This window comes from Pinus tabuliformis, chromosome 2_1 (genome assembly GCF_031772625.1).
Source record: "Pinus tabuliformis cultivar Carrire ecotype Pingquan chromosome 2_1, CPIR1, whole genome shotgun sequence".
In the NCBI taxonomy this organism is placed as follows: domain Eukaryota; kingdom Viridiplantae; phylum Streptophyta; class Pinopsida; order Pinales; family Pinaceae; genus Pinus; species Pinus tabuliformis.
Genome location: NC_142299.1, coordinates 245979308 through 246006967, shown reverse-complemented (window position 1 = coordinate 246006967; position 27660 = coordinate 245979308). Strand labels below are relative to the sequence as shown.

At 40.9% G+C, this 27660-nt stretch overlaps 1 long non-coding RNA gene across 4 annotated transcripts in view; it reads left to right on the top strand.

Moving 5' to 3' along the window:
* Positions 1–26076, top strand: part of LOC149199607 (uncharacterized) — an 82243-nt gene extending 56167 nt beyond the window's left edge. Inside the window, exon 5 of one of the 4 annotated variants that reach the window (XR_016253788.1) lies at positions 25590–26076. This is a non-coding gene — a long non-coding RNA (uncharacterized LOC149199607). Of the gene's footprint in view, positions 1–4267; positions 5484–25589 lie in introns of those variants that run through there. The other 3 variants (XR_016253789.1, XR_016253791.1, XR_016253790.1) reach the window with 3 other exon arrangements.
* Positions 26077–27660: the final 1584 nt, after the last annotated feature.

The window sequence follows — 27660 nt, the reverse complement described above, 5'->3', positions numbered from 1 at the left end:
CTCCCTCTTGTTTATTACATTAACAAGTTATTTATAAATATAAATACTGAAAATAAACACAGATACAACCTTAACTCATATACAAATCATCAACTAAAATACTTAGACAAACACACAAGGGACACCGTTATTTTTGGACAATCGTCCCCCGAAAAACACAATGCGGGAAAACCGGTGCAGCAGTTCAGAGGGTTTTATTATTATGCATATTTATTGAGTACAACTAGGGTGTCGAAATGGCTCACCCAACAAAGATTGTTACACGACAGTAATACCTATTCTCGGAGAAAGATATTCAACTAGTCTGCCCCAAAAAAATCCTTCTGACGCTTTTCCAAGGTTCTGCGTCAGCCCTGCTAGCCTCAGCGTAGCTCCTGAACCCTCTGCGTCACCCATGTAGGCCCTTCAGCCTCTGCGCATATCTTTAGCTGCCTCTGCGTGGCTACTACTGCCTCTGCGTAGCTCTAGTTGCCTCTGCATCAACCACTTTGGTCTCTGCGTTGACCCTCCAGCACCATATCTGCCTCTCTGATATGTACTCACTGCCTTCTCTAGAGGTGCATGAGCACTCATGGCACAATCATCATCATCGCCCTCTTTTTTAGCTTGCGCTGGAGCAGCCTTTGAGTCAGACTTCTCTTATTTGCCCTTCTTCTGAGGGCACTGAGTGGCAAAATGACCTAGTTCTCCACATCTGAATCATCTGACTTTGGATATATCTTTCTTTTTCCGCTTCTGTTGCCCTTGTTGTCTCGTTGATGCGAAAGTTGCATCCTCCTCTTCCTCCTTGGCTCTGATCCCTTTGTCGCTACTTCCTGCCTTGGTCAACCGTCTGATCTCTTCCTGTTTAAGAGTTTCCTACATATCCTCCCAACTGGGGAGAGAAGCCCGCCCAAGATGCTCTGGACAAAGGTTTCCCAGTCTTCAGTGACTGCATTCAGGGTAGTCCTGACCATGAATTCAAGATCTGGTGTAGACCCTACGGAAGTTAGCTGGTCTCGGATCCCTTGCAACCTGAGAAGGAAGGGATCATTTTCTTCTCCCTTCTACATCTTATAATGTCTCAGCTGACTCTCAAGCAACATCTTCCGTTGAACAGAAGTTCTCTCGTACAAAGTGGTCAAGGACTCCCACATTTCCCTTGTTGTGTCCTCAGCAATATGTGGGATCACATGATCCTAGACCCCGTCCAAGATCATGCACTTCGCTTTTTCCTGAGCCTCCTCGTACTTCTTGAGAGGATCAACATCAACCAGAACAATAATCGTCTTCAAGGCATAATCCTTGATACAATTTTTGTCCAAAAACTGCCAGGATCCTGGCCTTCAATTTGACATTTGCATGCTCCATCCAACCTGTCCTAATTCCTCAGTCCATTAGCCGCCATCTCTGCTCAAATGAGTGTTGAACAGGTTCTCTTCTCCCTCTTTCGTTGCTTCTCAACACTGGATCTAGATTTCTTGGCAGGAAATCTTCTGAGGAACGAATTCCCTCTACTTTTCTTTTGCCCCACTAGGTATTTTTCTGCACCAACAAAATGAACATCCCACCTGCAACTTGAGGTGAAATCTGCGTTGCACCTCTAGCCTCGATAACTAGAAAAACGAGACTCAACAGTCTCTACGCTGGCCCATAAATCACTGCATTGCCCTTTGCAGCAATAATGTCACCCAAACAAGCTGACGTAGGCTCTGCATGAGCCACCCTTGGTGACTACGTCACCCCTCCTCTGCTCTCTCAGCCAGAAACTGCACTATCTCTCGGGACAACTATCTTCAACATAGATTTTCCTCTTTCCTTTCGTTGATGGCTTCAATCCTCCTTGATCTGCAATCGGTCTAATACCATGTGAAAATCCCTGAATCTAACACACCAGAAATTCTACTGCAGAAAACTTATTTATATCACCTACTTGTATTCTTCATTTTACAAGTTATTTTCAAAAATGTTTAGAAAATATTAATGTAAATATGCTGCAGCCTGCACCACTATACAGATCAAGAACTGAAAAATAAATGAGACAATCATGTAAAGGACACACTTGGTTTTGGACAAAACGTCCCCGAAAAAACCCAATGCAGGGAAACCGGTGCAACAACTGAGGGTTTTCTATTATTAAGCAGAAGTTTTGAATACAAATGTTGGTTTCCCTCCCGGCAAACCAGTGACAGAGAAATACAATGGCAGAGAACCTGAAAGAGTTTTACCTCACTTTACTCAGCAAAATCCGGCTGATCCGGCAGCAAAAGTGGCTGGCCCCGACTACAACTGCGTTGCCCCTTCGCAGTAACTGTGTGGGCCTGCGTGGAGCTCTTTGAGGCTCTACGTCAGCACTACTGCCCACTGTGTCAGCTTTCCCGGCTGTTCCGGCAGTTTTCGACAACTTCTCGACTTTCTGCGTGGAAGGCAGCTCTTCCTTTGCGATGGCCCTCCTGGTTCTGCGTCAAGGCTACATGGGCCCAGACTGGCCCAGTATCAGCTCTCCCGACTACTACGCTGCCTCCACAAGCTTCTCTCCGCCTCTCTGTCTGTATTCCCAAACTATCACTGCCCCTCAGCTGTAAGATCTCCCCAATCGATTTCCCTCCTGAGAACTTCTCACCTCAAAAAATCGATTTCCTCAATCTCTCAGTGTGTGTTCTCCAACCAACCCCAAGCCTCCATTTATACTTTTCCTGTTGAGAAATCAACAGTCGTGATCTAATTTCTAATCAATGGCTAAGATTAAACTATACTTGATCCTCGTCTCTTAGAAGCTTCTCACCCATATTTTCATTAATACCCATTAATATTTTAATTTTCCTAAGTTTAGACTTAGGAAGCCCATTAAAAATATTAATTATTTTAATAAAATACAATCTGGGTGGAATTTCACCAAACAATTTCTGGGTCTTGGAGATCTCATGTGTTTTAGCCCCTCCACAAAATTTCGGAGCCAGAGCACATCCGATGCTACCCAAAAATCAACAGCAACGTGTCCCCATATGGAGCCAGATGTTGCACTCAAATTGTCAAAGTTCGAGGGAAGCAGAAGTACCAAATTTTTCAACAAGACCAGATCACCTATCAGTGGTCCATGTGTCATGGCCACCCCATTCTGCAAGCTATATGATGTAAATGATCCTAGTAAGACCTTAAATATATGTAACAACCTAGGTAAGCCTATGAGTTTGGCTACGAATTTCATCCTAGAAGGTTTTTTAACCTCACTGATTATCTGTGTTTCTAAACATAGCTAACCAGAAGAGTTTTTCCCCTCCAACTTGAGCCCCCAAAGCTAGAGTGAAATCTATTGTCGAAATCTTAGGTGAGTCCTAGTGTTTTAGTCAAGTCTAATGTAAAATTGGTTTGGGAATAATTTAAGCTAGTTTGTTTAATTATTTTATTACAAATCGCTTGGTTTACTAGATCATATTGTGTCGCGATGGATAATGTGTCTTGAGGGTCTAAGGCAAATGTGTATTCCCTCTTTGAGTCCTGTACATGTAAAATCTTATGTATTAGAGGGTTGGAAAAATATTAAATTCCCTCATGTGTAAATTAATTATTTTTTCGGGCAAAATAAAATTAAATCCTAAGCCACCAAATTAATTAATTAAAGTCAAATTTAAATTGTCTTAGAAAAATAAATTCTCCAAATAGAAAAATTCGTGGGTCTTGAAAGAGTCAATTTTTAAAGGTCCTCCACAAATGGAATATTATATATTTCAAGAAAACTTGGACCCTTGGACCTTGGTGGTTAAGTCAAAATCAAATTTTTGAGGAAATTAGCTCAAAATATTTAATTTTGAGCTAATTAAAATGGAATTAAATGATAATTTCGAAAATTCCTCAAAAATAAAAAATCATGGGTCACGATTAAAAGATCTTGAAGTGTTTATCAACTGTCAAGATTATTTTGACAGGGGTCAAAGACACTAGCCATTATTTTTCCATTTGAAGGATTTATCTATAAATTAGAATCATTTGAGTCTCTAGCATCTTGATCTCTGGCTAGAAAATTTCTGTTGAAGGGGCTTTGTAACTCTTGTCCCGCTCGGAACTATTTTTTAATCTTGATAAAGAGTTTGCAGTAGAATTCAAGGTGTTCTTGCTTATTGATTTGTGGTATGTGTTGAGTACATGCATCTCTATGTTGTGCTAAATATTGGTAAGATTTGTTTTTTCATTAGATGGATATAAAACCATGCTATTGATAGTTTTGGGCTAATATTAAGTGGTTTGATTCCCCACGTGATCTAACAAATTATTTTTGAGATAAATTCAGTGTTTGCAGGTACTTCATTTCTTGGCCTCCAAGTTCACAAACTTGGGCAAGAACCATTGTTGCTTGGATTCCAAATATTTACATGGTGGATAAATCTTCGCTAAGGCTATAGTATACATTGGGGTTTCTAAAGTATTTTTAGCCATTCTTCAAAGGAAAAAATTCCATAAAAATATTTTTGTCAAAAATTTAAAATTTTTTAAAACCCTTGTATATTTGTAGATCTTGTGAATAATTTTGTAGATCTAACTTGTAAATTATTTTTTCTAACTTGGGGTTTAGGGATTTTCAGTATTTTGTATATATTCAGGGTTTTTTTGGGTGTTTGTAAATTTATTTATGCACGAAAAGCTTCAACTCAGATCAGAAGAAATTCAGTGGTTTCAAGGCTCATAGAGATGGATTTAGGCCTAGGAATGCATGATCCACCGCTAAAATTCAACGTCCAAGAAGAATCTACGAGCCCTATTATGGAATTGCATGGTGAAATTTGCATATTCAGAAATCTAAAGCGAAATTGAGTTTTCAGAGAGGGTTTGAATAAATTTTCAGCCCTGTAGGCCTAGTGTGGCCCTCTCTCCTCTCTTGGCCATGGACATCTCCTTCTCCTGGTCAAGTGTTTGCCTAATCTGGCCTTGATCCCCTCCAATGGCCTTCCTGGACTCTCCTTCACTCACGGTAGCCCTTCTTCAAGCTTTTCATGGTCCCAAGGGCCTCTTCCCTACCTCTGCTCTCCTTCATTCCCTCTCGGTAGCCCTCCTTTTTCCCCACAATCTTTTCCGCTCTCCCTCCTTACGTTCGCTCGGCCTCCCTGCTGCCTTCCACTGCCTTTCTCCCTTACCTTTCTTCTCACTGCAGCCCTTGTCTTCTCCATCTATGGCTCCCGTAGCATTTCCTAACCTTCACCCTGAGCCTTTTATGCTTCCTCATCCCTCTTTTTCCTCCATCCTCATCTGCGTCAGCCCTTATCCTTCTATATCCCTGCCTCCAAGCCTCATCCATGTGCTTTTGTTCCTCTGATCTCCCCCTAGGCCTCTTGCTGTCCTAACGCAGATCATCTCAGTCCTATCCCAGGGTAGCAGAAAAGTCTGGGCGCTGCAAGTTCATTTTGCAAAGGTGTGAGGAGTTCAAGTCATTTTTGTAGTTTGAAAGAGGGCACACAAAGCCTGTCAGATCATCAACAGGGCTATAGGCCTGTGGGGTTTGTTTCTCACCATTTCTCACTGCACTTATCCATTATTCACTTCTATAGGCACATAATTAACAAAAAAATTGAATGAAGCTAAGGGACTGTCATCATTCTGCATTATTGGCACATAACATTCTGCTCTCTCAAAAAAAAAAATTATATATATATATTATCATAGCACTATTATTATCTCATGACATTGAGATTTCATAAGTTCATTGTGGTATTTTGAAATGTGTTAAAGCTTTGTCATTGACGCCTCTGCATTCAGGTTTGAATTTAACTGTGGTAAGGTTCATCATAACAGTGATCTCATTGTCCATTTGGGCATAAGTTGTTGGGCTTGTTTTATGAATGTAATATCTCCTTTGAGACTACCTACTGAAGATTATTCTAAGTAGATCACTGTAGTCATTCATTTCTTGCCTCATCTTGCCTATATGTTAGCAAAGTAATTGGGTTTCTCTTTTTTCTAACAAACTCGGTGTAAAGATAACCCACTGCTGTCATAGTTTTTCTTGTGCTTCAATGAATGATTTTAAGAGCATAAGTTGCGCAAGTGATTGGATGTTGCTCACAGAAATTACACTTTACAACTAGCATCACAGTAAGCTAATCATAGGATTATTGTCAAATTACCTTCATTTGCTGCCTTCTATGATCTCAAGAAATTTCCAGGTGGTTCATTCTCTAAAACATATTAATCTCATGGTCTCATCACTTAAGTAAATACACTTCATAGTCATTTACTAGCTTACAAATCAGAATTGCAGTGGTCACATACTTTTGTCATCATATTGTTTTTACAACTGAATAGGATGAGTGTTCTAGAGAACTCAGTCTGACAATATCAATATCATATCTTGTCTCACAGTCAGCTCACTCCTAGAAAAGGTATATATATTTTGGTGAATGATTGGTCGAGATGATGTTATTTTATTTCGCTTGAAGCATATTACTATCTCTTATCTCTTCATAAAACTGATAAATCTTATTGCACATCTCTCAATAATCACTTTGCTGACAAAATCAATGAAGAGTGTTGGCATTAATCACATGTTGTGGAACAATCCAGCATCTTGTCACTTTGGGATCCAAACTGATAATTGTGTTTAAAATTGATTTTCTAAGAAATATTATCACTTATTTTGAGCAAATTCATCAAATTGACATTGTTCCTAGAAGATCATTGATAAATTGTGCTCTAATTGCTATTCGATTTAAAGAAGATACCTATTGTGAATTGATCCTATCTTCAAGAACATATATTTTGTCATTCAAGTGTATCTTTTGGTTATCCGTCATACCATTGGCTAAGTATTCTGATACTATTGGTTTATGGTTGCTATCTTCAGCACTTTGGTGAATCATCTATCTTGGGTAATTGCATTATTAGTATCTCTTATTCATTACTTCTAGCATTTGACAATTCGGCATATTTTATTGTGGGTGGGGATTGTCTCCAACTGATAGTTAGTTAACATCATAATTGAAGAGTAGCTATAACTAAAGTAATTATTACCGTCAACTAAAAACAAACAATCCTAACCCAAGACTCAGTCATATTCCTTGCACATTATCTTAATATTCCTTGCCCATTATCCTAGGATAGTCAATCATTTTAAAGCAGCATTTGTCCCTCTAGCTACTTGTGTTACTTTTAGGTATGTTCTATGCTAGAGCAATTTATTTCAATTTTCACAGTTAGCTCAATATCTTGTCCAGATTAGCAATCACATCAGCATTAAAGTAAACTGCAGATAGAACATAAATATAAATCGCAGAAGACAATCCAAGACAAGAGGACACAAGATGTGCTGCTAGCCAGGGACAAACACCAATGTGGGGAAACCCTTGATCAATTATTCTTATATGTTCTTCAATAGTACAACACAGATAGAGAGAGAGAGAGATAGTACATTTACAACAGAAGTCAACACTTTGACTTATCTAGATAACATCATAGATCATCTCTAGGAAGATGATACGTGAGATCAGTTGAAGACATGTTGTTGCAACTGATTCTCTAAGGTGACTCCACCTATCATTGTGCTACATCTCGTCATCATGCTGCACCCATCATCACAATGCTGGACCTCATGTTGTTGTTGTCCCAGTGTTTAGCATTGATGTACCTAGTGCCACAACTGCACCATGTTGTCACCCACGTGCTTGTTGCACCATTGTTGCTTTGTGTCCTTGCTGCACCAAGTACTATACTACTATCCCAATGTACTTGTAGCACTGGGCTTCTTGTTGTCCATGCTTTACCATGTTGTTGTTGTCCATGCTTCTTGTTGTTGTCCATGCTTTACCACGCTGTTGTTGTCCATGCTTCTGGCTGCTGTCCCAAGCTTCTTGCTGTTGTTCATGCTTCACCATGCCTGCATTTGTCCCATGTTTCACTATGCTTGCAGCTGTCTCATGTGTCACCATGCTTGCAGCTGTCCCATGTATTAGCTTGTTGTCCCTCGCATTGCTTGTTGTTGTCCAACTATTGCATCCAAACATGTTGTTCCATGCACCTTACTGCACCATGCTGTTGCAGTATACCATATTGTTGCATCCATCACATCATGTTGCACTCCTTTGGGGTATTCAACACTTCACGTTAACCCAACACATGGCTCTCATAGGCTACTTCAAATCTGGTCAATATCCTTGACCTAATGCACCTCTAACGCTGCTCCAAATCTGCTTGTCACTTTGTTGATCCTAACTATTCTGGTTAGGGCACTTGGGCAGCCTAAACTCCTCTCAACAATCCTCGAACAACTCTCCAAATCTTCTTGTCACTTTGTTGTTCCTAACTCTTTTGGTTAGGGCACTTGGGCAGCTCTAAACTCCTCTCAACAGCGCTCCAAATCTGCTTGTCACTTTGTTGTTCCTAACTGTTCTGGTTAGGTCACTTGGGAAGCCCTAAACTCCTCTCAATAGTCCTCGAACAACCTTCCAAATGTGCTTGTCACTTTGTTGTTCCTAACTGTTCTGGTTAGGGCACTTGGGCAGCCCCAAACTCCTCTCAACAGTCCTCGAACAACCCTCCAAATATGCTTGTCACTTGTTGTTCTTAAATGTTTTGGTTAGGGCACTTGGGCAGCGCTAAAATCCTCTCAAAGTCCTCTAACAACCCTCCAAATATGCTTGTCACTTGGGCAACTTCACCATGGCAACGTCCTAGATCTAGGGCACATAGAGCTAGGGCATCATATTCTAGGAGCTACGTAGATCCTTCTTCCCCATCGCAGCATCTAGGGCAACTCTTCTTAGGGCAACATATCTCTTAGGATCTATCCTCTCACTAAAACCCAAAGACAAGTGGAGAGGAAGATATCACAAGAAGAGTGTGTACAAATGACTAGCAAGCCACCTCTTTTTATACTAAAACGTTGAGCACATGTGGGTGTTATTTAGTTGCGGGCCGACCTTGACGAATTTTCTTATAACACAAATAAATTCATAACTCCATGAATACTTATCAGAATTGGATGATCTTTAGATCAATCCTACACCTCTCGATGAGAGGGATCCAAGAAAAATATCAGTTGCCATAAATAAGATGACCCACATGGAGTTTGGCCCTAGTTGTCAATTTTAACACTCCCTCTCAACTAGGGAGAACTCCATCCGTTGATCCATATTTTCGAGTGTACTATCTCTGCCATCAGTGCCCTGCACTGCTCTGCTCTGCTCAGTTCTGCTGAAACATGAAGAAGAATTGATCGAGAATGTCTCATACCATTCTCTACTGACCCGAAGTCAGTTCCATATGAAGAGAGTGTGTCATATCACTTTTACCGACCCGAAGTCAGTTTTATTGATCCCAGATCAATATCACAAGAGAGTGTCTCAAACCACTCATACTGATCCCAGATCAGTTGGAGGTCATCCTAGCATAGGGAGTACGGTAGATACAATGACACGTCCATCGATAGTACTACTATGTTCCCTAACCCCATTTCCTTGCTCATTGATCAAATGAGAGGTACTTCCCATGAGTCCTAGAGTACATGGGTAGGATGCCTCGACAGGAGAACTAATCATCCTGTCCCATAGGAGAACTAATCATCTTGGCTCACAAGAGAACGAATCATCCTGGCTCACAGGAGAACGAATCATCATGTCCCAAAGTTGCCTCGGGGTATCACAGGGGAAGGCTGAGCTATTCACCCTGTGCACAGCACACCATTAGGGAAGGGTAAGTCGCCCTATGGTCTTGTGTTACTCCAGTAAGTACCCCAAGCCCCCCAAAGCTCCCAGAGATCAATGCAGGACCCTTACACGAAGGTCTCTCAATGACTCCAAGTCGTTTGGGAAAGTCACAGATTTGACCTTTCCCTGGTGCTTTGACAAAATGTCTGCGACCTGTACATCAATCTCAATGTGATGGAGCCTCCTCGCTCATCGACTTACCATATCCCAGATAAGGTAGTATCTGATGTCTATTTGCTAGAGCAATCATCGAATATGGGATTCCTCAACAATCGAATCCCCCCTTGGTTGTCACATAGGATATGGTGGTATTCATCATGTGTACAAACAACTCATTGAAGAGCTTCCACAACTAGGAAGCTTCATACGAGATCATACTCATGGCTATGTATTTGGTCTCGGTGGTGCTTATATCAACTGGCTTTTGCTTCCTCCTCATCCATGATATCGAAGCAGAACCCAAAAAGAACAAGCACTATGAAGTGCTCTAGTGATCCTCCACATTGCTTGCCCAGTCAGCATAATCATGCGGCTTCATTTTTCCGGCAGTGTATCCAATCCATTAGAGATTGTGCCCCGAAGATATCTTAGAAGATTATTGGCACCAATCCAATGAGGCTCAACCAAATATGAGCTCACCATGCTAATTGCAAAACATATATCCAGACAGAAGTTCACCAAAAACATCAATGCAAATGAGTTTATGAAACTCGGAAGAATTTCCCAAATCTGGTCCGACATCACCACCATATAGCTTTTGAAAGTTAAGATCCTCGAGGTAGTCACGGGCCTACAGTTTACCATTCCACTTCCGGAATCCAACTCCCTCTTACTTCTGCAAGTGAGAGGGTCTGCATCTGTCAGAAATAGGTTGTTCTCAGAAGGTGTCGGTATGAGAGGTCCATCATCCACAACCTTCAAACAATGGTTTGGATAAGCTTCATTTGACAACTATCAATCCTCTCATATCAAACCCGGGGTGATTTGCTTCAAGCCACAGAGGGCTTTCTTCCACCTGCACACATTACATTCCTGATCATGAATCTCAAAGCTTCTCGAGTTGTTCCAAACTTGTGGACTTGCTACATGAGGGGAATGATCCCCTTGTAAGATTTTCCTTCGATACATCTCAAACATGTACCTTCATGCTCCTTTTGAATTCAGGCATCCCTGTCATCATCTGACTCACAAACCTCTAGTGTTATGTGTCAACTGACATGGTCCCCATTGGACTTCCTGCAACTTGATACAAATTGCCAACCCTGAACCCATGAGTAAAAGCATCTTTGAAAATTCTATTTCCAAACACGTACCTTTCCATTGATGAATGCCACCCTGCAACCTTTGACTTGCATTGCAGAAATGGACACCAGGTTCTTCTTGCGATCAAGTACATAAAAGAGATTCTATAAATGAATCGAGTTACCCTCATTCAATTGAGGGGTAACACCCTTTTTGGGATAGGTGGCATCGGCTCCAAGTATAATCCCACGAATGTTTTCATCTCTACCAAATTAGAGAGAGAGCACCCTTCTATCCAATGGAATGCCTTGAAGCACTACAATCAATAAGCCAGATTCCCATAGAATCTGAAGGAGAGGGCCAATACGAGATAACACTTCTTTATCTTATCAGAAACAACATTTGGTTCTTCATACCTGGGGTTCCTTGCTTCCTTGAAGAGTCATCCATTTGCTTGATGACCGACACTATCATTCTTCTGATCATTGAAGATGTCACTGGAGTGATTGTTCTCATCATCAAGTGATGTGTCCCTGCCATTCGGACACTCCTTCGCATAATCGCATCTACCTTCCCTTAGATCCGGACTTCCCATTGAAGTGATCTTTAGTTAGGCTATCAGAAACTTCCACTGCGCCATTCTGATAATATTCTCTGCTTCGACCTCACCCTTGGTGAATTAGAAGAGGGATGAGGAATCCATTGATCCTTTTGTCCTTTCCCAACTGTCTTTGGTGATTGCTCTTTCACTCTTTCTTGGGCTTTGTCTTCACCTCACCTCTGATACCATGTTAATTTTAGGTATGTTCTATGCTAGAGCAATTTATTTCAATTCTCACAGTTAGCTCAATATTTTTTCCAGATTAGCAATCACATCAGCATTAAAGTAAATTGCAGATAGAACATAAATCTAAATCGCAGAAGACAAGCCAAGACAAGAGGACACAAGATGTGGCACTAGCCAGGGACAAACACCAATGTGGGGAAACCCTTGATCAATTCTTCTTATATGTTCTTCAATAGTTCAGCACACTGAGAGAGAGAGATAGTACATTTACAACAAAAGTCTACACTTTGACTTATATAGATAAGGGCATAGATCATCTCTAGGAAGATGATACGTGAGATCAGTTGAAGACATGCTACTTCAACTGATTCTCTAAGGTGACTCCTTCACCTATCATTGTGCTACATCTCGTCATCATGCTGCACCTCACCGTGCTGCACCATGCTACACCCATAATCACAATGTTGGACCTCATGTTACTGTTGTCCTAGTGTTTAGCATTGTTGTACCTAGTGCCACGGTTGCACCATGCTGTCACCCATGTGCTTGCTACACAATTGTTGCTTTGTGTCCTTGTTGCACCAAGTACTATACTGCTGTCCCGATGTACTTGCAGCACTGTGCATGTTATTGTCTATGCTTTAAGTTTACCATGTTGCTATTGTCCATGATTCTTGCCGCTATCCATGCTTTACCATGCTACTGTTGTCCATGCTTCACCATGCTTGTAGTTGTCCCAAGCTTCTTGTTGTTGTTCATGCTTCACCATGCCTGCAGTGGTCGCATGTTTCACTATGCTTGCAGTTGTCTCATGTGTCACAATGCTTGCAGTTGTCCCATGTATTAACTTATTGTCCCTTGCATTGCTTGTTGTTGTCCAACTACTGCATCTAAACATGTTCTTCCACGCACCTTACTGCACCATGCTGCTGCAATATACCATACTGTTGCATCCATCACATCATGTTGCACTCCTTTGGGATATTCAACACTCCATGTTAACCCAACACGTGGCTCCCACAGGCTGCTCCAAATCTGGTCATTATCCTTGACCCAATGCACCTCTAACACTGCTCCAAATCTGCTTGTCACTTTGTTGTTCCTAACTATTATGGTTAGGGCACTTAGGCAGCCCTAAAATCCTCTCAACAGTGCTCTAACATCCAAATCTGCTTGTCACTTTGTTGTTCATAACTGTTCTGGTTAGGGCACTTGGGTAGCCTTAAACTCCTCTCAACAGTCCTTGATTAACACTCCAAATCTACTTGTCACTTTGTTGTTCCTAACTATTCTGGTTAGGGCACTTGGGCAGCCCTAAACTCCTCTCAATAGTCCTCGAACAACCCTCCAAATCTGCTTGTCACTTTGTTGTTCCTAACTGTTATGGTTAGGGCACTTTGGCAGCGCTAAACTCCTCTCAACAGTCCTCGAACAACCCTCCAAATATGCTTGTCACTTTGTTGTTCCTAGTTGTTTTGGTTAGGGCACTTGGGCAGCCCTAAACTCCTCTCAACGGTCCTTGAACAACCCTCCAAATATGCTTGTCACTTTGTTGTTCCTAACAATTATGGTTAGGGAACTTGGGCAGCCCTAAACTCCTCTCAACAGTCCTCGAACAACCCTCCAAATATGCTTGTCACTTGGGCAGCGTCAACATTACTTTGTCTTAGGCGGCTTCACCATGACAATGTCCTAGATCTAGGGCACATAGAGCTAGGGCATCATCTTCTAGGAGTTGCGTTGATCCTTCTTCCCCATGGCAACATCTAGGATAGCTCTTCTTAGGGCTGCATATCTCTTAGAATCTATCCTCCCACCAAAACCCAAAGACAAGTGGAGAGGAAGAGATCACAAGAAGAGTGTGTACAAATAACTACGAAGCCACCTCTTTTTATACTAAAATGTTAAGCACATGTGGGTGTTATTTAGTTGCTAGCTGACCTTGACGAATTGTCTTATAACACAAATAAATTCATAACTCGATGAATACTTATCAGAATTGGATGATCTTTAGATCAATCCTACACCTCTCGATGAGAGGGATCCAAGAAAAATATCAACTGCCATAAATAAGATGACCCACATGGAGTTTGGCCTTAGTTGCCAATTTTAACAACCTGGCATCTAATTTGTTCATAAGGGAGAATTTGACTCCATAAGGCACTGGTCTCAATAATCCAATCTCATATCTTGCTTAAAATTAACCAAGTGGCTAGGCCACTCAATTGTGTCTCCCAAATAAGTTGGTCCCCAACTTGTCTCTCATCTCATTCTCCATAGGGACTACTCCCCATAGCTTGTTGTTGGGAGGCAGCGAGAATGGAGTGGGCAGGGATCAAAGTGACAACCCCTGCCCTAAGCACTTGTCGCGGTGCTTGTACGCTCTGGGCGACAAAAGGTTTGGCGCCGTTTACAGGGACGAGTTGGCTCGTTGTCGGGGTTTATGACATTCTATCATCTTGTCATATTTCATCCTTCATTCATTGTCCTTCCAATGGCACAATGTTTTTGGCGCCATTGTCGAGGACGAGTTTGCTCATTGCTGGGCTTTACGACATTCTATCCTGTGATATTTCATCCTTCATTCATTGTCCTACCAATGCCACAACATTTTTTGGTGATGTTGCTGGAGGACAATTTATTGCACCTTGGTGTTAACGATATCCTCATTTGATCTTCATAATCCTTTAATCCGTTTTCATCTTCTTGATCCACAAGACATTGCATTCGTCTTTGATATCTCACTAATCTTCTTATTACCTTATTCACGTCTTTATTTTCACTTTAACACTTGGACATTTGGGTTAGTTTCTTATTTGGGTGGCGACTCCACTAATTCATCCATTCACAAAATCTTACAGGTAGCTTGGTTATCCCTGCTCTCTAGGCTTGGTTAAACAAATTACATTATAGTGAGCATTCAATTTTCTCTCAGACAGGAAGCCTTCCTTTATATCCACCTACTTCTCCCTAGCTAACTTTTTCGTTTTTTGCATTTGGATTTTAGAGTTAGATTCATGTTCAAGTGGCGACTCCACTTCTTCCATTTTCTGCAAGAATTTCTGCTAGGAGCCTTTTTCTTGTTGAATTCTTTCTTATCTTGGACACTGACCTCTCGTTGATATACATTTTCTCTCAAGTGAGCAAGTCATCATGAATGACTTTCTTGCCCCTTGTAATTTTACTAACATTCAGGGTTATCCCCATGATATTCCAGAAAAAGCCATTGATAATTTACCTTATTTTCAAGGCAATGGTGCAATTAATGCTAATGATCATCTCAAGATATTTAATCTCTTTATGGCTAAGTATTGCAACATTACTACCTATAATCATGAAGAATTTAAGATGCGTCTCTTTGTCTTTTCCTTGGAAGATAACACTATGGATTGGTTTCATGATTTTCCTAATGATTCTTTTGATTCTCTGCAAGCTATGATCAAGGTCTTTATCAATGAATATGGAAATAAGAAGGATGAAAAGGGTTTACTTCGTGCTATTTACAGTATGAAAAAGAATGAAGATGAAACTGTTAAAGAATTTAATAGGAGGTTCAATGGAATTATAAGAGAATTATCTCAAGATTACAAGCCTCCTGACAAACTTTTGTTAGACCATTACATTGATGCATTTGACACTGACACTTCTTACGAATTGATGCGCGGGAAGCCTGCTAATGTAAGGGTTGCTCAAGCTTTAGCTAAGGAATTAGAAAATGACAAGAAAGCATCCGAGAAGTTTGAGATTCCAGATATTAAAGAAGAGGAAAATGATCATGTTAAAGAACTAGCTCAAAGCATTAAAAGTATGCAAGATGAGCATAAAAATCAAGTCATTGTCATGCAAAATTACCTAGTTAATATGAAGGAGTCTCAAGAGAATGAGTTGCAGGATAATAATGATCAATCTTGGCCATATTGCAGTACTTGTGAAAGTTTTCATGATGAATCTACTTGTGCTTTTGCAAGAGGAATCCTGGGTAGTGGCATTGCCGGGACTAGTAACCAGATTAATCATTTTGACGATGAAAAGGAAAATGATAAGCATCTTGTTAAGGAATTAACTCAAATGATCAAAGACATGCAATCTAGTCAAGCAAGATTAATAGCAGATCACACCAGAGAAATGAGTTCTATGGGGAATAGGTTATAGGCAATGGAAGTTGCTCAGTATAATCAAAGGATGAATTTTTAGAACATGATGGATACCATAGAGGAAGAACATGCTAAGGAATTGGAAATCATGCAGTTTCATCACTCTAATCAGATGACCACCATGCAAGACCATTTGATCACCATGGAGGTGTTGATTTGGGGTAGCACCAGATGTGCTCTAGGATACCGGATTCGTCCAAAAGTCCTGTCGAATCGCGAATCCAGCGAATCCGACACGATTCTCTGCGGATTCGTGTCCAAACTGCATGACACGTCGTGTCCCTTTATGACACGTCGTGTCCTATAACGTGTCCCGAATTTGCACAGCGTGTCGCGATTTTTGGGACGTGTCCTGTTTCTAGGACTCGTTTCCAGCTGCTAGGTTAAAGGGGCGTGTTTGCTCGTTGACAGGCTCATTTTGCAAGTCATTTGGCAACTCATTGTGCTGTTGCAGCGAGGAGCGGACTCTCAGCAAGGAGAATCGACCACCAAACGTCCACAGTCCACCAGGTCTGAGGTAAGTAGTCCACCAGATAACGCAGTTTATAAATTATAACACAAGTGGACCGTGGTTATGGTGGATCATTGGATCAACGGTCAAACTGGCAACGCATTGTAATCATTTTTATTGCTCTGAAATCAGACTTGAATGCTAATGTAACATTATTTTGGGGCCCTTGAATTGGTTAGAAAGACATCTCAGTAGTCTTACAGTTTATAACTTTATCGTTTTCCTGAGCATCAATCGTTTTTGGAGTTCTGAATACATTAGTTGTCTTTGAATATGCCACCGTTGCATAATTATTCCAGGCTACTTGAGCTTGAATGTACTTCGGATCTCTTAAAATATCGTACCAGTTATAGGCAACTGCCATCAACCATAATAATATTGATATTCAATGTTCATATAAGTTTATAAGTTTATAACAGTGCCATGCTTGTTTGGAGTGAGAAACAAGCTATATGCATAGCAATAGACATGTTATTTGTAGGTATTATGTGCCATAATTGTCAAAAATGTGTCCCGTTGAATTTCAGCCAGACGTAATGAACTTAAATGTCCATGTTATTCTCATAAAAAGCAGTTCCTATGCAGTGGAATTGCCCATATAAGTTCTTTAGACAACATTCTAACTAATTATAACCCTACCCTCAGCAATGTATTAGCCTTTGACCATTTAAGCACAGAAATTCAGTGAAGAAAGTATTCCGCTGCTGAAAAAGCCAAAGGCAGATAGACAAAGTTATAAGTTATTAGTGTTACCTTAAATTTATGCAGATAGACAAAGTTATAAGCATTCTTGTGGTACTGTGTATAAATTTAATATTTATAATACATTGAAATTTGAAATAAATACAAGAAGAGCACCTACAGCAGTGTGTTTATAAACTGTTTGATGAAATGTGCCACTGAAAACTCAGTTGCACATCATCTATGCAATAAATTGGTAATGGTAACAAATTACAATTCAAATTAGTGTTGATTCTTGTTCATTTTTTTTGCATTTTTAAATTTTTACAGCAGTTTGTTCATTTTTTTTACAGGTTGAGGTAACAGTGTTCATGGCTCAATCAAAGGCAGCAGTTAGGGGGCAAAGGAAGGGCAAGAATGTCATGGGTAGAGATGCCCTTCCTCCCCCAATATCATCAGAGTCTGCTGCAAGTAATGTTGAGGGAAGAGGACTTAAAGACAATGATAAATATCCATTGTGGAAATATGTCACAAGAGAGGATGGGCCAAACAACAAGGGAAAGGGAGGAGGCAATGTGCAATGGAACTGCAACTTTTGTAACATTTCTTTCAAAAGCACATATTACCATGTGAAATCACATTTGTTGGCTATACCTGGTTGTGGGATTGGATCTTGTAGAGCTATTACTTCACAAAAGAGAAAAGAATTGGAAAAGGAGGCCAATGTTGGTATGGAACATGTGGCACTGGCTTCAAAATCAAAAACACCCAAGGGCAAGAAAGAAGACCCCCTTCCATTTTTGAGGAAAGCCACCACCAAATTTCCATTTGAGAGTTCTACTTCTACTGGGGGACAAGCATTAAAAAGAAGATCACTTGGTCCAATGGACAAGATTTTCCAAAAAGGGAGACGGGAAGAGCTTGATCTCACCATTGCCTTCTTCTTCTATCAAAACTTCATATCATTTCATGTTGCAAGTTCACCTTTATTTGTTGAGATGTGCCGAGCTCTAACTCAAGGGGCTCCAGCAGGGTATGTGCCTCCTGGGTCAGAGAAGCTGAGAACCACATTGTTGATGAAGGCAAAAAAAGAGGTGCAAAAAATTCTTGAGCCTATTATGGCATCATGGCCAACATCTCGGGTTAGCATTGTTTTTGATGGATGGACAGATCCAACACGACACCCAATCATCAACTTCATGGTATCTTCCTTGAATGGTCCAGTTTTCCTGAAAGCAGTGGATACACTTGGCGAATACAAGGATGCACAATTTATGGGTGAGTTATTTATTAAAGTTGTTGAAGATGTAGGTGTTGAATCTTGTGTGCAAATCATTACAGATAATGCACCTGTTTGCAAGGCGGCTGGCATGATTTTGGAAGCTAAGTATCCACAAGTGTTTTGGACACCTTGCATTGTCCATTCATTGAACTTAGCACTGAAATCCATTGCTTCTGATGTGCTTTGGATTGGAAGCATTATTGAGGATGCAAGACATATCCGTAACTTTGTGCAAAATCATACAAATGCCCTCACTATCTACAAGGAGTACAACAATCTATCACTGTTGAAGATTGCTGATACACGGTTTGCATCTTCATTCATGATGTTGAAGAGGTTGAGGGAGGTCAAGACTGCTCTTGGGTCCATGGTTATTTCTGAGTTTTGGTCTTTTTGGAGAAAGACAGATCAGGCAGCCTCTAAAAGAGTGAAGGACACGATACTAGATGATGCTTGGTGGGAGAGGGTAGATCTAATTATTCGGATCATGGGCCCTATCATCTCTTTGCTTCGAGTTGCAGATACAGACAAACCCATCCTAGGAGAGGTTTATGAGGGATGGGATTCCATGATTGAGTCTGTGAGGAGCATTATTCTACAGAGTGAGTGCCCCCAGTATGAGACATCACCAGAGGCCTTCTGCGATACCATACATGATATTCTTGTTCGCAAATGGGACAAGAATTGTACACCTTTACATTGTTTGGCTCACTCATTGAACCCCAAATACTACAGCCATGAGTGGCTGAATGGTGGACCTTCCCGCAGATTCCCTCCTCACATGGATGGTGAAATCTCACAGGGGAGGAAAGAGGCATTGAGGCGGATTTATCAGGATAGTGAATTGCTTGCTGAGGTGGAGGATGCCTTTGCAGAGTTTTCCACTGGCACTGGTCGATTTGGAGGTTATGATGTGATTAGAGACAGGGGGGTTAAGAAGCCCTATTCTTGGTGGGCAAATCGTGGGGCAACAAGCCCTCCTCTTCAGCAGTTAGCCATGAGGCTCCTCTCTCAGGTGACTTCATCCTCTTGCTGTGAGAGGAATTGGAGCACATATGGGAATTTGCATAATGTGAAGAAGAGCAGGCTTGAGCAGTCCAGGGCAGAGACAATGGTGTATGTGCACACCAACCTTCGTCTTATTTACAGGCAGAGGGAAGAGTGGTTGAGGGGAAAGACAAAGATTTGGGATGTCTTTCCTGATGATATGGGTCTGGACACCACTGTTGAGTTGGCATTGGCCAACATGGATCTCAGTGATCCAGTGCTTGAGCCTGTTAGATTTGATGACTTAGAGGGGTCAACCTCCATACCAGCAGATGTAGAGGCGACTATGGATACAAGGGAGGAGGAGGATGCAGAGGAGAGCAGTGCGGAGCATGATGATGGGGACAATGATGCTGATTCTGATGTTGATTGATGCCTTGAGGCTGTATACCTGTAGTTGTTCTATATTTTCTATTTCTATTTTCCATTGGCATTGCACCAACACTACCTTTGTAACACATTTTGATTTGATGACTTAATGAGAAAACTATAGTTGTCAGTGTGTTTATCTTACTATCTTGTAGTTGTAAGTTGTCTTTCAGTTATGAATTATGAATCATGATTTAAATTTTTAATAGATTTATCATTTATGTGACCAGTACCATTGACATTTATTTGAATTTTGTATGTATTATGCATGCTAATAGGTTATAGATGAAGATCTATGTTTGAAATCAATAAATTTGTATCATTAATTAAAAATTTGTGTAAGAAATATGATAATATCTATTTTTTAATATATATATATATATTTAAATATAAATTATATATATATATTTTTAATAAAATAATATATAACGTGTCCTAATGTGTCATGTTCCGAGGGGTCAGCGTGTCCCGAATCCGACACCACGAATCCTGAATCCTACGTGTCCCGAATCCCCGTGTCAGGTGACTTAGGATGTGCTCTATCCATGAAAATTGGTGGAGAGGCTAAGGCACATGAGATCTCCAATACCCAGAAAAGGTTTGGGCAGATTCTAAACAGTTTGGGAGATATTAAAATAATTAATGTTTTTAATGGAGTCTCTAAGTCTAAACATAGGGAAAATAAAATATTAATGTGAATTAATATAAAACTGTGTTAGAATGGTACAAAAGTCATGGATCAAGCCAGATCTAACCTTAGCCGTTGATTAGGGACTTAATCTTGGATGTTGATTTGTCAACGAGAAAAGTATAAGAGGAGGCTTGAGGGTCACTTGGAAAAACACACCAAGAGATCAAGATTTCGACTTTCTAGGGGTAGGTTTGCTGAGAAAGTTGAGAGAGTGATTAGAGTTGCAGCTAAGGGGCAGTGAATACAGAAACAAAGAGGTAGAGATAACACCGGGAGGATCAGCGTAGTAGTCGGAGAGGGACGCAGAAGCAACCAAGGGTTCATGCAGAGCCAGCCAGGGCTCATGCAGAGCCAGCGAGGAGTTGTGCAGTGCCTTAGAGGGCCAGCGTGGGTGATGCAAAGGGCCATAGGACTGACGTTGTGCCTCCAGAGGTTGACGCAGGCCGAGCCAGAGTGACCCTGGGCTAACATTGGGCCAGAGAGAGGCTGACGCAGTCCCTAGAGGCTGACGCTGGGGTCTCGTGGGGCAAATTGGAGCTGTTGAGCCGTCGGAGTTTTTATCCGGGGTTTCAGCCGGAATATCTGCTTCTAAGTAGAGAGGTACTACAACCGAGATTTTTCTTTGTTGGGTGAGTTGGCTTTGGCACCCAGATTGTATTCTGAAACTGCTTAATAAATCAAACCCTCAGATAGTTGCACCGATTTTCCCGCATTGGGTTTTTCGAAGGACATTAGTCGAAAAACAATGGTGTCACTTGTGTGCTTATTTATGTTTCCTTCAGTTTATGATCTGTAATGTGTTGAGAATGTACTTGTATTTATTTCCAGTACTTACATGGTAAATAACTTGTTAATTAACAGAACAAGTGGGTAGGAGTAAATCAGAAAGTACATGAAGGGTTTCTAACGGGTTAGACTTAGAAATTCCAACATGGTATCAGAGTGTGGTTTCAGATCATAGGAGAACTAAGGACATCAGTTGAACAGAGCAGGAGCAGCAGAAAACAGTTGTCCTAAGTGACAGAAGTTGTTCCTAGCAGTGTAGTAGTAAGGAATAGGTGATGCAGTGTCTGCGTCATCAAGTTTGAGCTAGGAAGAGGCAACACAGACGCTGAGGGAGGCAAAGACAGGCTCACGCAGAGCCAAGCAGAGGCCAGGAGGGTTGACATAGTTGCTTGAGGAAGTTGATTTGCCGGTGCCGAGATTGCGCAGAGCCTAGGAGCTCTAACCTTCAATTTGTTGGGGTTTAGGAGGCTGTGGGTAAGTTGCAGAGTGGATTTGGTGGGGTACTGTAGTCAAAACAGTACCTAACAGGGCAAGGCCAAGGAGGAGGGAGTTGCTACCAAGGATTTCTAGTGAGAAATTCAGATCGGTGGTGCAGTTGCACTAGCGATTGGAGTGGGGGCATCTCGACATTGGCAGAAGGATTTCTAGGAGGGAAATCGAGGCTCAGAAGGAGTCACACCGAGAACTTCCAGGAGGGAAGTAGAGGAGCAGCGAGATGGCAGTGAACGGGGTAAGAGACTAGGAGAGACTAGACAGAGCCTCAAACTTCATAGTCTGGAAGGCCATAATCTTATATGTTCTAGATAGGAATCGTGTCAAGCACTTCGCCTTGAGGACAATAGCTATCCCAGTTGACCCAGCTGATAACGACAAGTATGAGGAGGCAATGGCAAGGGCCAAGAGCATCATTATTAATGGGGTCAAGGACCATCTGGTACCATATATTGTCAAAAAGGAAACGGCAAATGAGATTTGGGAGGCCCTAAAGGAATTGTACCAACATACTTCTGTGCAGAGAAGTATATTACTAGAAAAACAGTTGCGATCATACCAAATGCAGAAGGGAGAACAGGTCGACCCTTTCATCGGTCAATTGAAGGAGATCCGAGATCAGCTGACTTCCATAGTGGCCACGCCGAATTAAGAATTGGTGAGAACAGCCTTAACGCAGTCTTAGAAGACTGGGAGGTGTTTTTCCAGAGCATATTGGGCAGGGCGACCCTTCCAGATTGGGAGGAAATGTGGGCTGCTCTTCGCCAAGAAGAGATCAGAAGGTTGAGAAAGGTGAGAAGCACTGGCAAGGGGATCAAAATGAAGGAGGAGGAGGTGGATGCTACCTTGGCATCTGAGGGAAAGCAGGAGAAACAGAAGAAGAAGGACCTCTCCAAGGTCAAATGCTTCCACTGTGGGTATCTGGGTCATTATGCGACCCAGTGTCCAAGGAAGAAGAACAAGGGAGAGGCCTCTCAAACCAAGGCTGTGCCAGCAAGGGCAGAGAAGGAAGTGGAGACAGACGATGACTGTGCCATGAGTGCGCACACACCACTTGAGCGGAAGTGGGGAGACATCGAGTTGTAGTCAGATGGACTACAGGAAATGAGGGGAAAGATCCTCGAGGTACCCAGCCTCTTAGATTAGACCTTGCTACGGGAGCCCCAAAGAGGAGTAGCAGTACTGGTGAATGTCACTAGAGACGGATGCAGATGGAGCAATAGAGGGAGCTACAGTGCAGGATTCCCAGGACAACATGAGGCAGTAGTGCGAGAAGCATGGGAGTGTTGCACCAGTGCAATATGGCACAAAGAGGTGTCCAACGATGCGAGATGCATGGAATAGTTCCAACAGTGCAGTAGTCAAATAGGGAGCATTTGTCAGCGACATAAGGAGCTTCAGCATCATGGGTGTCTCTAACCTGACGGAGATGTCAGAGTTGGGAGATCATTTACTTGCTTCTCAGTAACTGGGTTGCAATGCAGCAGTTAGCAGTGACAGTGCTATGGGAAACACGATGCAACAGGATGAGAGGGAGTTGCAGTACAGGTGTAGCAGTGGGAGTGGTAGGGCCATGGGTAGCAGTACAATATGTAACAGTGCAGATGATGGGCAGCAGGCATAGCATCAACACAAGGATTGATGCCAGATGATCAGGGTGACACTCAGTGAGGAGTATTGCTAGCGCACAGTCCTCGCTAAGAGGAAGTGTTGATTTGGGTAGCATTGGATGTGTTATAGCCACGAAAATTGGTGGAGGCTAAGGCACATGAGATCTCCAATACCTATAAAGGGTTAGGGCATGTTCTAAACAGTTTGGGAGATATTAAAATAATTAATATTTTTAATGGAGTCCCTAAGTCTAAACATAGGGAAAATAAAATATTAATGTGAATTAATATAAAACTGTGTTAGAATGGTCCAAAAGTCATAGATCAAGCCAGATCTAATCTTAACCGTTGATTAGGGACTTAATCTTGGTCGTTGATTTGTCAACGAGAAAAGTATAAGAGGAGGCTTGAGGGTCACTTGGAAAAACACAAGAGATCAAGATTTCGACTTTCTAGGGCTAGGTTTGTTGAAAAGTTGAGAGAGTGATCAGAGTTGCAGTTAAGGGGAAGTGAATATAGAAGCAAAGAGGCAGAGATAGCACCGGGAGGATCAGTGCAGTAGTCGGAGAGAGGGACGCAAAAGCAGCCAAGGGTTCACGCAAAGCCATCCAAGAGCTGCGCAGTGCCTCAGAGGACCAACGTGGGTGACACAGAGGGCCATAGGACTGACGTTGTTTCTCCAGAGGCTGACGCGGGCCAAGCCAGAGTGACGTTGGGCTAACGCTGGGCCAAAGAGAGGCTGACATAGTCCCTAGAGGCTAACGTTGGGGTTTCATGGGGCAGATTGGAGCTGTGGCGTTGCCGAAGTGTTTATCCAGGGTTTCAACTAGAATATCTGCTTCTGAGTAGAGAGGTACTACTTTGAGATTTTTCTCTATTTGGTGAGCCAGATTTGGCACCTAGATTGTATTCTGAAACTGCTTAATAAATCAAACCCTCAGATAGTTGCATCAGTTTTCCTTCATTGGGTTTCTCCAGGGACATTAGTTGAAAAACAACGATGTCACTTGTGTGCTTGTTTCTGTTTCCTTCAGTTAACGATCTGTAATGTGTTGAGCATGTACTTATATTTATTTCCAGTATTTACATGGTAAATAACTTGTTAATTAACATAACAAGTAGGTAGGAATAAATCAGAAAGTACATGAAGGGTTTCTAACGGGTTCGACTTAGAAATTCCAACAGGAGGAAACTCATGTGAGGGAGATCAGTATTATCAAGCATGAGCATTCCAACCAAATGAATTTCTTTGAGGATATGTTACAGAACTTGATTGAGACCATGAATGATGATCAAAAACAACAAATGAGAACAATCGGAGAAAGGCAATAACAGGGAATCATTGCCATGGAGGTTAACTACTCTGACAAGATAAACACTATGGAGCACGATCACAAGCACGAAATGAAAGCCTTGGAAGCTAGGCATTTGACTCTTCAAGATAGATTCGTGGAGACAAAAATTTATCAAGCAAAACTAATAGTGATACATGCCAAGGAAATGTGTTCCATGCAGAAGAGGTTGGAAGAAATGGAAAATTTACAAAAGATGGGAAGGTCACAGGTGCAGGAGTTTCAGCGTAGGTCAGATGATGAAAGGAACAAAAAACTTTTGATATATCATAAGCCGCCCAGTCTTCTAGAACGATTCTCATCTCACTGCAAAGAGGTCTCTTCTCCCATTTAAAGTAGGTTGGCTAGAAATGTCATGATTGGAAAAGAAATCGATTAAGATCAAACTTATGTCTCACCTTTGACAGAGTATATTCTTGGGCATACTTCAGGCTCTTCAGATCTTTCGTCCGAACATACTCAAGATCAAGACAAGAAATCTACAGGGATCCCACTATTGACATCACAACCCACCAGGAATAAAAGGAAGAGGAAGAGGAAGAGAAGAAATAAGTTTGATGCATTTGATGGTCCAGAGCAGCTCGATATTCGGATAAGACAGAGTCCCACAATATGCAAGATCAGGCATGGCACATTAAAGAAGCAACCTTCAAACCTGCCAAAAAGTTGACAAATGCCAAACATGCACTATGTTAAAAATGTATGATGCCATGGAGCACCTTTTGTATAGTATCTCTAACCCTCTTCACTTTTATTTCATTTCATTAGATAGTTTTATTTCTGCATTTTGTTATGTCTTTTATATTTCAGTTTATTAGAGTAGATTTTTCTATTCCAACGATATTTTATTTATATGCATGATCGTTTTAAGGTTGAATGGATATCTATTTGATGGATTTTTGTTTTCTTGGATGCAGGATTCTGGGATTCTCACATTACTTCATGGAAGCAACGTGTCTCCACAAGGAGCGAGATGTTGCACTCAAATTGTCAAAGTTCCAGGGAAGCAAAAGTACCAAATTTTTCAACAAGACTAGATCACCTATCAACAGTTCATGTGTCATGGTCACCCCATTCTACAAGTTATATGATGTAAATTGTCCTAGTAAGACCTTTGAGTATATGTAACAACCTAGGTAAGCTAAGATTTTGGCGGCGAATTTCATCCTAAGAGAATTTTTAACCTCTTTGATTATTTGTCTTTTTAAACATGGTTGACTAGAAGAGTTTTTTCCCCTCTAGCTTGAGCCCCCAAAGCTAGGGTGAAATTTATTGTCGAAATCTTAGGTGAGTCCTAGTGCTTTAATCGAGCCTGATGTAAAAGTGGTTTGGGAATAATTTAAGCTAGTTGGCTTCATTATTTTATTACAAATCACTTGGTTTATTAGATCATATTGTGTCGCAAATGGGTAATGTGTCTTGAGGATCTAAGACAAATGTGTATTCACTCTTTGATTCTTGTAAATGTAAAACCTTATGTATTAAAGGGTCAGAAAAATATTAAATCCCCTCGTGTAAATTAATTAATTTTCAGGAAAAATAAAATTAAATCCCAAGCCACAAAATTAATTAATTAGAGTTAAATTTAAATTGTCTTAAGAAAATAAATTCCCCAAATGGAAAAATTGATGGGTCTTGAAAGAGTCAATGTTTAGAGGTCCTCCACCAAGGGAATAATGTATATTTGAAGAAAATTTGGACACTTGAACCTTGGTGGTTGAGTGAAAGTCAAATTTTTTAAGAAATTAACTCAAAATAACTAATTTTGAGCTAATTAAAATGGAATTAGATGATAAATTTGAAAATTCCTCAAAAATAAAAAATCAAGGGACAAGATTAAAAGATCTGGAAGTGTTTATCAATGGCCAACTTTATTTTGACTGGGACCAAAGAAACTAGTCGTCATTTTTCCATTTGGAGGATTTATCTATAAATTAGAGAATCATTTGAGTCTCTAGAATCTTGATCTTTGGCTAGAAAATTTACGCTGAAGCAACTTTGTAATTATTGTCCTGTTGGAACTATTTTTTCAATCATGAGAAAGACTTTGAGTTGCAATTCAATGTGTTCTTTCTTATTTATTTGTGATATGTGCTGACTACGGGCATCTCTATGTTGTGTTGAATATTGGTAAAAAAAAATCATTAGATGGATATAGAACCATGTTATTGATAGTTTTGGGCTAATCTTAGGTGGTTTGTTCCCCATGTGATCTAACAAATTATTTTTGAGATAAATTCATAGTGCTTGCAGGTACTTCAATCCTTGGCCTCCAAGTTTACAAAATTGGGCAAGAATCATTGTTGCTTGGATTCCAAATATTTATATGGTGGATAAAATCTTCGCTAAGACTATAATATACATTGGGGTTTCTAAAGTATTTTTGGCCATTCTTCAAAGGAAAAAGCTCCATAAAAATATTTTTCTCAAAAGTTTAAATTTTTTTAAAACCCTTGTATATTTGTAGATCTAACTTGTAAATTATTTTTTCAAACTTGGGTTTTGGGGATTTTTAGTATTTTGTATATATTCGGGGTTTTTTTGGGCATTTGTAAATTTATTTATGCAGGAAAAGCTTCAACTCGGATTAGAGGAAATTCAAGGGTTTCAAGGCTCATGGAGATAGATATAGGCTTAGGAAGACAAGATTCACTATTAGAATTCAACGTCCAAGAAGAATCTACGAACCCTATTGTGGAATTGCATGGTGAAATTTGGCATATTAAAAAATCTGAAGTGAAATTGAGTTTTTTAGAGAGGGTTTGAATAAAATTTTCAACCTTGTAGGCCTAGGGTGGCCCTCTTTCCTCTCTTGGTCGTGGACTCCTCCTTTTCCTAGTCAAGCATTGGCCTAATCTGGCCTTGATCCCCTCTGCTGGCCCTCCTGGATCTCCCTTCACTCATGGTAGCTCTTCTTCAAGTGTGCTGTGACCCCAAAGGCCTCATCTCTCCTTCATTCACTCTCGGTCGCCCTCTATCCCCACAACC